The sequence below is a fragment of the Rutidosis leptorrhynchoides genome, chromosome 4 (genome assembly GCF_046630445.1).
Source record: "Rutidosis leptorrhynchoides isolate AG116_Rl617_1_P2 chromosome 4, CSIRO_AGI_Rlap_v1, whole genome shotgun sequence".
In the NCBI taxonomy this organism is placed as follows: Eukaryota; Viridiplantae; Streptophyta; class Magnoliopsida; order Asterales; family Asteraceae; genus Rutidosis; species Rutidosis leptorrhynchoides.
In genome coordinates this window covers 481,655,532-481,675,068 of record NC_092336.1, presented here as the reverse complement: position 1 = coordinate 481,675,068, position 19,537 = coordinate 481,655,532, and positions in this window count along the sequence as shown.

The following is a 19,537-nucleotide window of genomic DNA, read 5'->3' as shown; positions in this document are numbered from 1 at the left end:
ATATTCAATATCCAATAAATGTTAGCATAGAATATATATATAATATAATTATATAGTTAATAAGATATATATATATATATATATATATATACATATATATATATCAAATTTACATATAATTATAAACATATAATTACAAATTAAATTATGGTTGTCATATTATTATTACGATAATTATTATTATTAGTATTATTAGTATCATTAGGATAACAAATATGAAAACTTGTTACATGTAATTTGTTAAGTTATTATTAGTATTATTATGATTATCATTATTGTTATTAACTATATTAATATTTTTATATCATAGTTGTTATCAATAGAAAATAATACAATCCATTATTGTTATCATTAATAATATAATTATTATCATTTTTTTTGTATCATTATTATTTATAGTTATTAATTATATAAAATTATTAATATTACTAATATATTTGTTTATTGGTTATTATCAATATAAATTTTAATTATATAAGTTATATAAATGGGGTTATCGTATAAAGTTGTTAACTGTAAACATCAATCTGTAACTATTTTTGTTCATGTCTGTGAAGAAATCGAATCTTTTGATATCTAAAATCAGCTTTTCATTTTATTATTTTATCTATATTGTCCTTGTGGTCTGATGGAGAAAAATCCACACCTGCAAGAGTTTTATAATCGACCCTTTATAGCTAATAAGTCTAGCAGATAACCTAACACTACCACTATCAATTACAAGTCAAAAAACAGCTTTTATATTGTGAATTTTATTAAAAAAAAAAAATGGGATGAACACCCACTGTCCCGGTTCGTGTTCCAAATTTTGACAAACTCAAATCCTAAACAAATTGCAAAAAGTAATAATGCAGTTTGGTTAGGATTCGTTATTGTAAATTATCTACAAAAGATCTTTCTCCAATTTTTCCTATTTAATTCGAATTTGGGAGTCAAACTTGAATTTTAAAAAGTCAACAAATTCGTTCATGAAGAAATTCGTAAGTGTTTCGATGTGTTAGCTTCAATTGATGATTTCAACTATTTATATATATGATTAATAAACTATTTCATGTTATAATGTTTTCCTATAATGTAGTAAAACTCGAAAATCAATTTTTTTTTGTTTAGGATACCGACGAGCAGCGACTGCTGCTAAATACTTTATTTTTTTACGTTTGTTAAATATGTATCTCTACTTATAAATCGTTTGCGAATTAATCTCATATTTTGAAATGATTGAATTGTAATTATGTTGGTTAAAATGGATCCATGGCCGACTGAAATTGGTAGAAGAAGAAGCCGAAATAGGATAAGTAAGAAAGATGAGTTATATTTTAGAGGGATCGATTTACTACAGATAAACAAACATAGATGAATGGTTAAGGGACGGTGTCGGGTTACAAGAGGTCGGGGGTTCGAGTCCCTGGAGCTGCAATGTATTTTTTTAGGCCAATTCCCTTAAGGTAGCTTTATTTTTTTATTTTTCCCATTTGTATTATTATTATTATTATTATTATCATGTGTATTAATGATTATTGTTATTATTATGATTATTAATAATATGAATGTTGAAATTATAATTATTATTACTAAAAACATATTTATATTTATAAGTATTAAAGACATTATTATCATTAGTATATATTTTTTATTTATCATTCAGGTATTATTATTGCTATTATAATTATGATGCCTATTATTGTTATTATTACACTTTTCATTTTTGTTATTATTATTATTATCATTATCATTAAATAATAAAATTGTTATTTGTATTAGTATTATTAATAGGTATTATGAATATTAGTTATTATTGTTATTACCGCTAGTATAAATAGTAGCTAATAATTATTATTATCGTTATCATTACCTTAGTGTTATTGTTATTATTATTGCTAAACAAATAGAAAATATTATTATTGTTATGATTTTTAATTACACAACCGAATATTATTATTATTGTTAAAACGAGTATTATTATAACTGTCATGCTGAATCTATTATTATCATTATTAACAATTAGTATTGTCATTATATTTATCATTACTATCATTGTTATTAATATAATGTTATTATTAATATTATAATTATTATTTCTAAAATGATTATCAATATCAATAGGGTTACTACAATTATTATGGTTAAGTTAATTGTTAGTAAAACTATAAAATGCAAGTATATATATTATTATCATTATTAGTATTGTTATTATTAAAAACTTATTACCACTTTTACAAAATTGTTATTTTGCTCTCATTACAACCAAATAATTATTATTATTATCATTTTTACTGCTAATATCACTATTATTATTATTACTATGATTCTTATTATAATAACTATATGTAATATTATTTTTTTACTATCAAATACAACTATTATTTTCACTATGATTATTATTAAACTTTTCATTTTACTAAAAACTACTGTTATTATCATAAGATTTATTATTAAAACTATCATTAATATTAGTATTCATAAAATCATTAATACTATTATCATTATTATTAATATTAGTATTATCATCATCACTAATTTAATCACTACTAATGTTATTTTAGTATTATTATAATTACTATTTTAACAAACAGATGTATTATATACATATAAAATATTTGATACATATAACATAACTAAAGTTATATCTTTATATAGTAACAATGAAATATATAAATTAATAATATAAAACATTATATCAATAATAAATAATATATATAATCGTTCAAAAACAGGTATATGTATTAATATATATATGAATGATATAGGTTCGTGAATCCGAGGCCAACCCTGCATTGTTCAGTTGTTCAATGTCGTCATATGTATTTTTACTACAAAATACAGTACTGTGAGTTTTCATTACTCCCTTTTTAAATGCTTTTGCAATATATATATTTTTGGGACTGAGAATACATGCGCTGCTTTTATAATTGTTTTACGAAATAGACACAAGTAATCGAAACTACATTCTATGGTTGAATTATTAAATCGAATACGCCCCTTTTATTAAGTCTGGTAATCTAAGAATTAGGGAACAGACACCCTAATTGACGCGAACTCTAAAGATAGATCTATCGGGCCCAACAAGCCCCATCCAAAGTACCGGATGCTTTAGTACTTCGAAATTTATATCATGTCTGAAGGAGGATCCCGGAATGATGGGGATATTCTAAAATGCATATTGTGAATGTCGGTTACCAGGTGTTCAATCCATATGAATGATATTTTTGTCTCTATTCAAGGGACGTATGTTTATGAGAAATGGAAATGAAAATCTTGTGGTCTATTAAAATTATGAAATAATTATTTATGTTAAACTAATGAACTCACCAACCTTTTGGTTGACACTTTAAAGCATGTTCATTCTCGGGTATGAAAGAAATCTTCCGCTGTGCTTTTGCTCATCTTAGAGATATTAATTGGAGTCATTCATGACATATTTTAAAAGACGTTGCATTTGAGTTGTTGAGTTCATCAAGATTATTGTTAAGTTAATTATAGTAAGTTATATTATGAAATGGTATGCATGTCGTCAACCTTATTTATAATGAAAGATTGTCTTTCAAAAACGAATGCAATGTTTGTAAAATGTATCATATAAAGGTCAAGTACCTCGCGATGTAATCAACTGTTGTGAATCATTTATAATCGATATGGACTTCGTCCGGATGGATTAGGACGGGTCCTTTCAGTTGGTATCAGAGCGGTGGTCTTAGCGAACCATGTCTGCATTAGTGTGTCTAACTGATAAGTCGTTAGGATGCATTATTGAGTCTAGACTTCGACCGTGTCTACATATCAAAAGTTTTGCTTATCATTTTGTGTCAAAAATTACCTGCTTATCATTCTTAGAGAATCACTTACTTATCATTCTTAGTCTAGACACGTTTTACTGCATTGACTGCATGAATAGTGTATAGACAAAATTCATATCTTAGCGTATCTGCTACTTCATATCTTAGCGTATCTGTTACTGTAACTTTGCCTGACAACTTCCGTAGATTCCTCTTTAACTTATGGGATTTTAGTATTATATATGCATATGTAAATTATGTATTGCAGGGTACTAATCTACATCGCATAATCTATTTCTTATCAAAAATCCTTCATCTGATCGTACGAGATGAATCCTGCAACCAGTTCGAGTCCCTCAGATTCCGATAGCTATTCCGATAGTTATTCCGACAGCTATTCCGACATAGATGTTCACCTAAGTTCCGAAAACAGCGTCATCAGCATGAATCAACCAATCAGCCATTATCAATTCATCTGATGGGTTCGTAGTCGACTTAATTAATGGAAACGCGCAGAAGGTAATCCCTTCCACCAACTGAATTCACCTCTTGACAATGAACCTGAAGCGTTTACCGGCGAACCTGTTCGAGACACCATTTTCAGTCTCATTTCCAGGGTAACTCGACAAGATCATATTCTATCCACAATTCTGAACCTTATTCATCCGCTCGTTCTGACCGACAATCATCCTGGAGTAATAAGTCAACAAACTTCGCGCTCGAATAATCAATTCAGAGAATATGGTGCAAAATGTACTAGCTTTAGCAACATCACCGGCACCAACAGTACAATCAATAACAGCACCAGTACCATCAACAATCCATGCTTCAATATCATCATCTGTACTTTGAGTATGATCTTCGTTCGACATGTCGAATATGTAATCTCTAAAGTTTTAAAGATTATTTATTCTAGTTCCAACTGAAAAGCAAATGAGTTTAATATTATATTAACTCATTAAATCCATGAATACATCTGAAGAAAATATATATGTATATATGTTTTCATAAAGATTGTAATTAAAAAAATTCTCTTGTACAAACTGATAATGGTGAAAATATTTTAACGGGTAGGTAATACCCGAGGACTATTTAAATTTCACATTAATAAGTTACATTGTACGTTCTTCGAATCTGTTTCAACAGTCATATACTATCCTACTTACATCCACCGATATACAAATCTGTTCACCACAAAATAACCATATTCATCCAAATACATATTTGGATTTTGACCTATCAGAATCCAACAAGTGGCATAATGAAGAAATAATGGACACAATAAAAATTGATTAGAAACAGATTAATTAACAATATGAAATTCTATTAAGAATCCACGCTAACAAAATCCTAGCTAACTGTTCCTAGCTAACTGTTAATTCCGTATTACCATTTAATTATCGCAATTTATTTATCGCAGTTTATTTATCGCAATTTACATTCTCGCAATTTTATTTATCGTCATTTAATTTCTGTTATTTACTTTACGCACTTTATTTATCGTCATTTAATTTCTGTTATTTATTTTACGCACTTTAAATATCGGGACACGTATACAAGGTTTTGACATATCATATCGACGCATCTATATATATTCTCTGGAATCACCATAGACACTCTATATGCAGTAATGATCGAGTTCTCTATACAGGGTTGAGGTTGATTCTCAAATAATATATATACTTTGAGTTGTGATCGAGTCTGAGACATGTACACGGGTCACGATATTTATTAATCAATTCGAATATTATATATTAAACTATATATGAATTACTGGACTGTTACTGTAGACTATCAACTGTGGACTACCAACACTGGACAATTAAAATGAATTAAAATATTGATTATAACATATGAAACTAAACAATTCTTCAATTTTGCCACTTGATTTCATTTTAAACCCCATTCGTATCATCAAAATTACAATCTGCGTTCAAACCTTTCATGATTCTTGAAAACACCTCAATCGATAGGAGGAATCAACCGCACTTCATCTACGGGAGAAAAGATTGATACATTTAGTTATGCATCTGAAAAACTCTCGGAAACTGAGTAAACGTTTAACACATAGTTGTGTTAATTCCTTTAGTGTTATTATTACCCAAAATAACTTGGTAATTCCTTTCAAAGTAGCAAATTTTGTCACAGCTCCAGCAAATCAACTTCGACTTTTCGTTCGAAACAACCTTATTATCACCTTGATTTATATGTATGCTCTTTTATTGTTACCGGGGAACCTTTTATATTCCACCATATTACCGTCAGCGTTTAATCATCTAAAAACACAATTCTCTTGAAATCACCTCAGATCGATAACCAATGATTCAGATATGGTAGCAGTAAATGTAGAAGAATCGGCAAACAGTACTTTGAAAACTCAGAGCATATCTACATCAACAGTTATATGTATAACATTTATCTTTTAGAATTATGGTCTCTTATTCTGAAATTCTGAAAAGTACTCAATCTACAAATCAATACTCTGAATGTTGAAAAAGCTCAGAAACGTTGTAACTGGAAAACGGATAGAGTTAACCATGAAGGAGATCAAGGACAAATACAAGGACCATACCCTATATTCAAAGAATCCAGATAATTCTGGATCCGTTGAAATCTTTAGAGAATATCTTGCTCCGAAGTCATGTTAAAATCTTGCGGAAAATCTTTCTCCATCAACCATCAAACTTAGAAATTCCAAAATATCATCATCAATATCTGCGATATTTCTGAAGATATTTTCATAAATATTCTCGTCCGAAATTATATACCTCTTCGTGCTTCCTGTGTATCATTATATTGGAAACATTCAATAGAAAATTTAGTACCGAAAAGCAGATTATGCGAAACTATGAAGAAAGCCGTGGACAAATCACAAAGAATAAGTTTGACTTCAAAGAATCCAAATGACTCAATGTCTGCTAAAAACTCTTTAATGAATATCTTGCTCCTTACTCTAAACCCTTGCAGACAATAGTTTCTATCATCCTCTGATCTTAGATATTCAAAGATATTATCGTATCTTTCATTATAAATATCCTCGATATTTCTGAATATATTTTTATAACTATTCTTATCTGAATTCATTAATCTCTTAGTACTATCAGTGTTACATCATATAGAAACTGTTAGTTTCTATATTCTGTAAACTTTCGAGCTTAAAATATGAAAGTTATTGAAGTAATGTTGGGAACTGATGCATGATTTAGTATAATATAATGACACTTGATCAACGTGATTATATTACAGTAAGTCATGCTGAGTTTCTAATGGAATGTGATGATTCACAGATCATAAAGTCATCATGTGCCATGTTACATAACTCTTTCATTCTGCTTAACTTCTGAACATATCAATAAAATATATTCTTGATAGTTCCATTCTCAGTGATTCTGGTAATTTGACAAATCAAATCGTGCTATTACGTTCTTTCTTGTTTGGAACATTAAGTTCATTCGAAACTCCATACTTACGAATTCTGGACCATCATTCACTTAATTTAAAGTCAGGAAGTGAAAACAAGAGTATGAAGCTCCAATATATAAGAGAAAATATAAAGCCCAACAACAACACTAAAATTACAAACTGTGGATATCAGTGCGTATAGCAATATAAAGACACGGGAGAATTATAAATACAATAATCCCTAAAGCGTAGTAGAAATAAACAGATTCTTCCGGTGAGAGTTGGAAAAGAAGAACGATCATTGTGATAGTTAGAATAAGAACAAGGATTAGAATCGGATTAAGCATCATTATAATCTTTTGGATATATGAACTGCGAAAGAAGGTATAGAAGTGGTGGAAACTAATGGAACGGAAAAGGTAAATTTATAATGGAAATATCAGACAGAGTAATCGAGACAGATCACAGTATTTAATTATAGAGATCTTAATTCCCTTACTCGTCGAAGAATAAAATCTTTAGATTTCGAAGAATTTCTTTAAATCCCTTGAATTCCGGAATTCAATCAAGACAACGTCATAAGCTAAGACGCACCTTATTTTCTAATTTTCACCGTGACTACGTCAAAAGTTAAATATCTATCTCAATCTGTTATGAAAGCTTCATTCGTACGCTTCACCTAATCGAATCGTTTTATCTATATTAGTCATTAATGATAAAACTCTAGTTATCAGCTCATATTCGTCAGGAAAACATATTTATTGTTAGCCATGACCACCTCACTCAAATTTCGGGACGAAATTTCTTTAATGGGTAGGTACTGTGATGACCCGGGAAATTCCGACCAAATTTAAACTTGATCTTTATACGATTTCGACACGATAAGCAAAGTCTGTAATGTTGAGTCTCAAAGATTTTGGAACTATGTTCATATATTCAATTACCTCTGACTATTTCCGACGATTCACGAACAATTGTATATAAATACAAATGTAAATATATTTATATAAAATATAATTAAGGGTATATATAATATTTGAATAAATAAAATACATTTCCATTAAACTAGGATTAAAAATATAAAATAATAAAAAGAATATATGTACAATTAAAATAATTATGTATAAACATATACATGATGTTAGTATGAATCTATATGTATATATATGAATTCTGTTAACAATTATTATCATATTATATATATATATATATATATATATATATATATATATATATATATATATATATATATATATAAAATAAATAGATATTCAATATCCAATAAATGTTAGCATGGAATATATATATAATATAATTATATAGTTAGTAAGATATATATATATATATATATATATATATATATATATATATATATATATATATATATATATATATATATATATATATATATATATATATATATATATATATATCAAATTTACATATAATTATAAACATATAATTACAAATTAAATTATGGTTGTCATATTATTATTACGATAATTATTATTATTAGTATTATTAGTATCATTGGGATAACAAATATGAAAACTTGTTACATGTAATTTGTTAAGTTATTATTAGTATTATTATGATTATCATTATTGTTATTAACTATATTAATATTTTTATATCATAGTTGTTATCAATAGAAAATAATACAATCCATTATTGTTATCATTAATAATATAATTATTATCATTTTTTTTGTATCATTATTATTTATAGTTATTAATTATATAAAATTATTAATATTACTAATATATTTGTTTATTGGTTATTATTAATATTAGTTTTAATTATATAAGTTATATAAATGGGGTTATCGTACAAAGTTGTTAACTGTAAACATCAATCTGTAACTATTTTTGTTCATGTCTGTGAAGAAATCGAATCTTTTGATATCTAAAATCAGCTTTTCATTTTATTATTTTATCTATATTGTCCTTGTGGTCTGATGGAGAAAAATCCACACCTTCAAGAGTTTTATAATTGACCCTTTACAGCTAATAAGTCTAGCAGATAACCTAACACTACCACTATCAATTACAAGTCACAAAACAGCTTTTATATTGTGAATTTTATTTAAAAAAAAAAATGGGATGAACACCCACTGTCCCGGTTCGTGTTCCAAATTTTGACAAACTCAAATCCTAAACAAATTGAAAAAAGTAATAATGCAGTTTGGTTAGGATTCGTTATTGTAAATTATCTACAAAAGATCTTTCTCCAATTTTTCCTATTTAATTCGAATTTGGGAGTCAAACTTGAATTTTAAAAAGTCAACAAATTCGTTCATGAAGAAATTCGTAAGTGTTTCGATGTGTTAGCTTCAATTGATGATTTCAACTGTTTATATATATGATTAATAAACTATTTCATGTTATAATGTTTTCCTATAATGTAGTAAAACTCGAAAATCAATTTTTTTTGTTTAGGATACCGACGAGCAGCGACTGCTGCTAAATACTTTATTTTTTTTTTTACGTTTGTTAAATATGTATCTCTACTTATAAATCGTTTGCGAATTAATCTCATATTTTAAAATGATTGAATTGTAATTATGTTGGTTAAAATGGATCCATGGCCGACTGAAATTGGTAGAAGAAGAAGCCGACATAGGATAAGTAAGAAAGATGAGTTATATTTTAGAGGGATCGATTTACTACAGATAAACAAACATAGATGAATGGTTAAGGGACGGTGTCGGGTTACAAGAGGTCGGGGGTTCGAGTCCCTGGAGCTGCAATGTAATTTTTTAGGCCAATTCCCTTAAGGTAGCTTTATTTTTATTTTATTTTTTTCCATTTGTATTATTATTATTATTATTATCATGTGTATTAATGATTATTGTTATTATTATGATTATTAATAATATGAATGTTGAAATTTTAATTATTATTACTAAAAACATATTTATATTTATAAGTATTAAAGACATTATTATCATTAGTATATATTTTTTTTTATCATTCAAGTATTATTATTGCTATTATAATTATGATGCCTATTATTGTTATTATTACACTTTTCATTTTTGTTATTATTATCATTATCATTATCATTATCATTATCATTATCATTAAATAATAAAATTATTATTTGTATTAGTATTATTAATAGGTATTATGAATATTAGTTATTATTGTTATTACCGCTAGTATAAATAGTAGCTACCAATTATTATTATCGTTATCATTTTATTACTAAACAAATAGAAAATATTATTATTGTTATGATTTTTAATTACACAACCGAATATTATTATTATTGTTAAAACGAGTATTATTATAACTATCATGCTGAATCTATTATTATTATTATTATTAACAATTAGTATTGTCATTATATTTATCATTACTATCATTGTTATTAATATAATGTTATTATTAATATTATAATTATTATTTCTAAAATGATTATCAATATCAATAGGGTTACTACAATTATTATGGTTAAGTTAATTGTTAGTAAAACTATAAAATGCAAGTATATATATTATTATCATTATTAGTATTGTTATTATTAAAAACTTATTACCACTTTTACAAAATTGTTATTTTGCTCTCATTACAACCAAATAATAATAATTATTATTATTATCATTTTTACTGCTAATATCACTATTATTATTATTACTATGATTCTTATTATAATAACTATATGTAATATTATTTTTTTACTATCAAATACAACTATTATTTTCACTATGATTATTATTAAACTTTTCATTTTACTAAAAACTACTGTTATTATCATAAGATTTATTATTAAAATTATCATTAATATTATTATTCATAAAATCATTAATACTATTATCATTATTATTAATATTAGTATTATCATCATCACTAATTTAATCACTACTAATGTTATTTTAGTATTATTATAATTACTATTTTAACAAACAGATGTATTATATACATATAAAATATTTGATACATATAACATAACTAAAGTTATATCTTTATATAGTAACAATGAAATATATAAATTAATAATATAAAACATTATATCAATAATAAATAATATATATAATCGTTCAAAAACAGGTATATGTATTAATATATATATGAATGATATAGGTTCGTGAATCCGAGGCTAACCCTGCATTGTTCAGTTGTTCAATGTCGTCATATGTATTTTTACTACAAAATACAGTACCGTGAGTTTTCATTACTCCCTTTTTAAATGCTTTTGCAATATATATATTTTTGGGACTGAGAATACATGCGCTGCTTTTATAATTGTTTTACGAAATAGACACAAGTAATCGAAACTACATTCTATGGTTGAATTATTAAATCGAATATGCCCCTTTTATTAAGTCTGGTAATCTAAGAATTAGGGAACAGACACCCTAATTGACGCGAACTCTAAAGATAGATATATCGGGCCCAACAAGCCCCATCCAAAGTACCGGATGCTTTAGTACTTCGAAATTTATATCATGTCCGAAGGAGGATCCCGGAATGATGGGGATATTCTAAAATGCATATTGTGAATGTCGGTTACCAGGTGTTCAATCCATATGAATGATATTTTTGTCTCTATGCAAGGGACGTATGTTTATGAGAAATGGAAATGAAAATCTTGTGGTCTATTAAAATTATGAAATGATTATTTATGTTAAACTAATGAACTCACCAACCTTTTGGTTGACACTTTAAAGCATGTTTATTCTCAGGTATGAAAGTAATCTTCCGCTGTGCTTTTGCTCATCTTAGAGATATTAATTGGAGTCATTCATGACATATTTTAAAAGACGTTGCATTTGAGTTGTTGAGTTCATCAAGATTATTGTTAAGTTAATTATAGTAAGTTATATTATGAAATGGTATGCATGTCGTCAACCTTATATGTAATGAAAGATTGTCTTTCAAAAACGAATGCAATGTTTGTAAAATGTATCATATAGAGGTCAAGTACCTCGCGATGTAATCAACTGTTGTGAATCGTTTATAATCGATATGGACTTCGTCCGAATAGATTAGGACGGGTCCTTTCACGTTATTTGTCAAAGTATATTTAATAATATTATTTTAAATCCAAAACGTTTTATGAATAAATTAATATTATATTTTATCACTTTGTAAAATATAAATATATTTTCATTTAGAAATATAAACTTATATATTTTAGAAATATTTATTTACCAATATAATATTTAATTTTTCAAAAACTAATTTATATTTCAAAGTTTAATATATATAAATTTAAAATCATATAAACAATAGATATATTATATCACCTAGCGTTTACTCTCTAGGACCAACTTTGATATAATTCATTTATGTGCCAACAACTATTTTAACTTCTCAAACATTTTAATTAACATGACTAAATATCAATCGAATCGATAAGCGAGCGTTACAATCGTTTACTTAATTAATTTGAAAACAAATGTATCTAATATACATAAACACGTTTTAAATACACATTGTAAGTTATCAATATATATTTAACAACCAATATTCCAACTCACGTTTATTTAATCAAAGACATTTTAAATAATCAATTTCTATTATATCGAAAAGCGTCTTCGTGCATTTGAAACTAAATCAATTGATTATTATGTAATTTAGTCTTCCACTAACTTTTGTCTAACCTTCATCAATTGACACATTTGTTCTTACTTGTATGACACTTTAGCATTTATTCCGAATACCGTTAAAAAGAATAGATTTCTTAAATCATAGTGGACCTCATAACAGAGACTTGTAAACATAACCCAATGTATCTGATAATTCAATCATTTGATATTATCTTCTAATTCCATTGATAAACATATTGAAACAAATACGTTCATGTAAAGTATTATACGTTTAATACTTTGTTAATATTCTCAAGTTATAATATATATATATATACACACACACACACACACACACACACACACACACACACACACACACACACACACATATATATATATATATATATATATATATATATATATATATATATATATATATATATATATATATATATATATATATATATATATATATATATATATATAATCATATCCATTTATATAATGGTTCGTGAATCGTCGAAATTCAGTCGAGGTTAAATGAATGTATGAACACAGTTTAAGATTTTTGAAATTCAACTTAACAAACTTTGCTTATCGTGTCAGAATAATATAAAGATCAAGTTTAAATTTGGTCGGAAATTTTCGGGTTGTCACAGTTGACTTGTGAATTTTACTTCTACAGATTATACCATTGTTGTATCATGAGTCTTGACTAACCTGATAACCTTTCATTAATTGTGTAATTCAATGTCATTTTTCCTCTGATACTTATCTATTTTTCATGGTTAGTTACGGATTTACCTCCATCACAAGTATATTATGAAAATGATATCTCTTGACTGTGGGGAAAAAAACGAGAAATGAAACAATGTTATCTATAGAAGTTAGTGATAGAATATTGAACTTAATTTTCTTTCATCACTTGAAGATTGTAATGGTTTCGTGTTTATCATAATATTAGGAATTTGATTTAGCTTAAACATATTTCTAAAGTCTTTATTTGCTTGAGAACAAGTAAAATTTAAGTGTGGAAGATTTGATATTGCTTATTTTGTACATGTTTAGAACATCAACTTAAGGCGATATTATTTATATTTTAAGCTAAAATGTGTCAATCTTATGAACAAATTAATACTTTATTTGTTTGGAATAGTTAATATGATTTTGTAGGAAAAGTGATGAAAAACAGTGAAAAAGGAAAGAAAACGATATAAGGCTGAAAATTGGATGATGTACATATGAGGAATAAAGAGAAGTCGAAAGACAGTGAAAACAGCCCCCATCTGTTCATTTAGCTGTAATCTGTCATATTGAAGAATTCCAGAAAACCCATAACAACATAAAAGAGCCCCGAGTATGGAAAGGGCTGCCAGCTGAAATGATAAACAGCTCCCAGCTATTTGAAGAGTTGGCGACTGTCATGAAGGATGAACGAAGTTCGAAAAATTTAAAGAATATAATTCGAGCTTCTAGCTATTGAAACAGCCGCCAGCTAAGCTCAGAATGTTCTAGAGAGTAAAAAGGGTCGCCGGCTATAACCACCAGCCACCGGCTATCACCACTAGCCGCCGGCTAAATTGAAAAACAACCAATGACTGTCCAAACAGCCGCCGACTAGATTAAATTTTGAAATCCTTAGGAGTTTTGTCCTATAAATATAGAGGCAACCTATAGAGTTTGTATTCAGCTTTCAATTTAGTTTTATCACGTTTTTTGTTAGTTTTCTCTCAAAATAGTTTGGGTTTAATATTTTAATTTTTAAGGATTTTAATATCTTAACGCATTGTTCAACGATTATTTTGAGGTATTTCTTATTTACATACAATGTTTACTTTAATTCTCGCTATGATTATTTGTTTGATTCTTGTTATTAATTTTATGATGTGCTAAACTTGTTAGTATTCACTTGATATTAACATGAACCCTAGTTAGGATTAATGATTATTTTCAAAATATTTTTATAACTTGTATGAATTAGAATTCTTATATTTAAGTAAAGAACCATTGATTATCTAGACATTGAGATAGCATTATATGCGTAGGTAAATGATAATGAGCCTAGTTAATCCTAATACTTGCCCCTTACTAGTTTTCCATGCATGTCAACCTACGTAGTTATATTTATTATTGAATGCAAACTAGTTGAAGATAATAGATTAACTAGTATACACCTAAGTCTTGAGATCTAGAGGAGCATTGCAACATATTATATGTCTACTATATGAAATTTGGTGATTTAATTAACCTAGTTAAGTCGAATGCTTAAATCATATTTATCCTCCTAATTCATTGTGAAGTTATCAATTTACTGGTTGGTCTGACTTAGTAAGTACGTATTTGAACTAAACTACAAGTCAATTAAACTGTTATATCATTAAAAGATTAATTCATAGCTAGGGGTTTGTGAAGTTTAAGTGAATATCGTTTATCTTTTATTGTTAATTGCTTATTTAACTACTGTTTTAGTTAATCAAAACTCCCCAGTTAAACTGTGACACACAAAAATTAATTGTCGTATTCTTTGTGGGACGAACTTGACTTACTTATCACATATTACGGAGTATAAAATTGATCAGGCATGTAGTCTGTAACATGTGCTAGTAGTTAATTAGTTAGTTTTATTTAATATATTTTAGAGTTGATCTATGCACATCAGTGGGATTATTAAGATATTTAGTAAAAATTTCACAACCATCAGGTGGAGAGATAAATATAACGAATCATTTGTTTTACTTAGAGACCAAACATAATGGAGAAATCCAACTTGAAGCATTCCTGCCGATTCATCGAGACAAATCACTCATAGAGAAAGGAGACGTGGACGACGTATACAGAATGAGATGGACGAGCCTAACATTTGTGAAACAAGTGCAAGACTAAATTGTCGTATTTGTCTCGGTAGCGGTCATAATAGGAAAACGTGCCCTAATAGACACTAATTAGGTGGTGAAATGTGTCATTACAAGTTTTTAATGTGTTTTATTGTAATGTTTATTTGATTGTTTCATTATCGGTTTTTATTTATGTAACATTTGTGTTGTTTCCAATGTAATCATTTCGGTTATTATTGCAAAACTTCCGGTTTTTATTGCCCACGAATTAACATCATGACAAGACATTTGTAATTAAAAACTTAACAATTTAGTAAATTAAAGAGATGAATGATTTGTGTAGGAGTGCGGCGACAATGAAATCCCGATACAATATATTTATAGAGATGTGAAAAAGATGAGCTAGGGTTTCACTAATCAGGGTTCGACTGAAAACCGGCTTTGCCAAAGCCGGTTTCGCTACCTGTCAACAAAAGCCGATTTTCACAAACACGGTTTAAGGTTGTGTGGTGTGTGCATGCTGAAAAGTAAACAAACCGGTGTTTCCAAACACAGTTTCATGTGAGATGGTATAAATCGACTTTGCCAAAGTCAATTATACGTGTTACATAAAAAATGATTCATGCATACGTTAACTATAAAACACTTTAAGAATACTTATCAGGCAATAATAAATTTAAGATAAACCTCTTTTGTGTCAATTTCCATCACCGCACTAAGCAAATGGTAAGTGAGGCTCAAATTATTAGGATCATAAACTAGTAATCAAGGTTAACAAGAATTGTATACTTTTGTCAAATTATTAAGGGACCATAATATTTACTACGTGCTGTAATATAATGTTACTAAGTATAATATTAATAATAATCAAAGACGTCATTTTAATTATATTGTCGTAACGTGGACGTTAGTTATTAAAGGTTATGTCTGGAAACTAGTTTCATAACTGTATTATTAATTTAATAATATATATATATATATATATATATGGGCAGGATCAATGAGGAAGTAACCAATCGGGGGAAGCAAAAAAAATAAAAAATTTCGTTTTTTTTGAAATTTTTTTTTTCCGGCATCAAGATCACACGAAAATATGAACATTTAGAAGAGACAATTCGTGATGAATGTTATTATTTAGCGGAAAAACGATCGACAAAAATAACATTCAAGATAATATTGTTCGTGAAGAATATGAACGTTTTTTTTTCTTCATGTTTTGTGAAGTAAAATTTAGCCCGATTTAGAGTTTATGGTTTAGGGTTTATGGTTTAGGGTTTCATGTTTTGGGTTTATTCCATAAACCCAAAACACCAAACCCTAAACCCTAAACCGTTCGTGTTAAAAACTCAATCTAAATCCTAAATGTAAACCCTAAATCTAAACCCTAAACCCTGAATCTAAACCCTAAACCCTAAATTTCTAAACCCTAATATCTAAACCCTATAAACCCTAATATCTAAACCCTAATATCTAAACCCCAATAGCTAAAACCTCAAAATACGCTCGAAAAACACGATAATTGTTATATATTACTTCTTCGAGCGTTTTTCCGCCAAAATAAAAACATTTATCACAAAGTGTAGTTCATATTTTCATCTCATCTATAATGTTCGTGAACAAAGTTTTTTCAAAAAACGAAAAAAAAAAAAAATTTGCTTCCCCCGCTTCCCCCGATTGGTTACTTCCCTCTTGATCCTACCACTATATATATATATATATATATATATATATATATATATATATATATATATATATATATATATATATATATATATATATATATATATATATATATATATATATATATATATATATATATATATACTAGGAAAGTCTTTGTTGTGCGTAACGCACAGTCCATGGAGGTTGATATGATGATATCGCATATATATATATCAGAAGAAGAACATTATTAGGTCAATTGTTTTTGATAATCACGAAACCTGCTCTAAGTTTTTTCTTGCCGATCGACTAAACTGCAGTCACTGGAAGGTAGCATATAAACCACAAAATCCTCAATAAAGGCTGCTATTAAGCGAAGTATCAAGTATAAAACCAAAAAGGCAACTAACTAACGTATCTCAATAAAATAAGTACACCATAATATTTTTATGTGGAGTCTACGAACCTAGTATCTTAGATTATGTTGGGCCTTTGTATCTGTTTGTTTTTTGATTCCAACAGTTTGGGCCCTATCTGGTAAATTAAATATATGCCACAGCCCATGAGGATGTTGTTGATGCCTTAAATCCGGGATTGCATCCACCAATGGGCAAGGGCTGGTTATAGGTTGATCACAATATTATAAGATGAATTAAACCAGTAAATCCAAAATTATGAAGAAAAATATATAATATTATATCAAGAAGAAATATTATCGATCAACACACACCTAACGATCGCATGCTAATTTCAAACACTAATATGATTAAAAAATTACAAGGTAAAAAGATTAGCAATATGCTCCTTCAACTTTTAAATCATAAATCTCGACCCAACTTACCTTGATTTCTCCCAAAAATATAGCAGCCTTCAAATTAAACCCTGGATGTTGGCTTGCAATTAACTTTTGCATGAGATACTCCATTTTCAAACTTACGATGTTCAGGTATTTCATGCCATCCATTTAAAATAAACACTCAACGAAGTATGAACACAAAGATACTAATCTTCTTATAGAAATCTCATATCAATTTTCCACAGCCACCTACGCTTCCGCTTGCTCCACCTTAACAGCCGCCATAACCACCGTCATAAACAACGCCTCCTCACACCGACGAACCACCAACCGTCTCTGCGAAAACATATGAGACCCGGTGAGCTAGTTAATCAGCAACAATTCAAATTTAATATATTTGGCTACGCCCAAACCTGAAACCAAAGCATCAAAATAAGGAAAATCAATAAACTAAATACACTAGTTTCGACATTAGTGAAATCATCTATCTATCATCCAAAATAAAAAGTAAGCAACAAAATATAGGAAGTAAAGAGGTAAAAAATTCTAATTTCATATTCCTTTATTATACGAATGACGAATCCATTTAAGAATGAGAGATGAAAAAGAGGGGAAAACATAAAATAGATAGATATATACAAGAGGGTAGAGTTGAGTCATAAAGTAAACAGACACACAGTGTTTTGATACAGAAAAGATAGAAACTTGGCATCTTTTACTTTTTAGAAAGATAGAAACAAAGATATTATGTAGAAAAAAAAAAAAAAAAATACTATTTAGCCAATTAGAAAGGGGCATGTGACATATTCACAGTAATAGAAACTGATCTCTTGCAAACGAAAAAAAGAAACAAAACATCATAGTCACAAAAGACAAAGTTGAACAGTAAAAAATCATGTCCTTCATATGAAAACAAAGGGTGACACACGTCAGATGTAAGGACCTTGAATAAAATAGAGGAAATCAATTGCTATTAGTGTGGTGCTTGCTTACTGCTACAGTAATTAAATTGATCTTTATATAAAATTTTGAATATATATATATATATATATAGTCAAAAGTTCAATACAAAACTTTTTTAATGTGCACTATTGTGCACAAATGTAATTTTATGCACAAATAATTTTTTTTTAATGTGCACTATTATGCACAAGTGTAAATCTGTGCACATAAGTTATTTCTGTAGCCTTTTCGTGTGTATATATATATATATATATATATATATATATATATATATATATATATATATATATATATATATATAGAGGGGGAGAGAGAGAGAGAGAGAGGATCTCCAAATGTAACGACCCGTCAAAATCGCTATTGACGCGGCACGTTAATCATTGATTCCACAGTGAGGTTTTGACCTCTATATGATACGTTTTTATAAAATATTGCATTCATTAAAATAAGTGACTTTCTAAACATAGAAAGTTATAAACATGTGGGTGAGTGCTTAGGTATAAGCAAATCCCCAAAATACATAAGTTTTTATCATACAGTTTGACATCACAGTCAAATTATTTATTACACA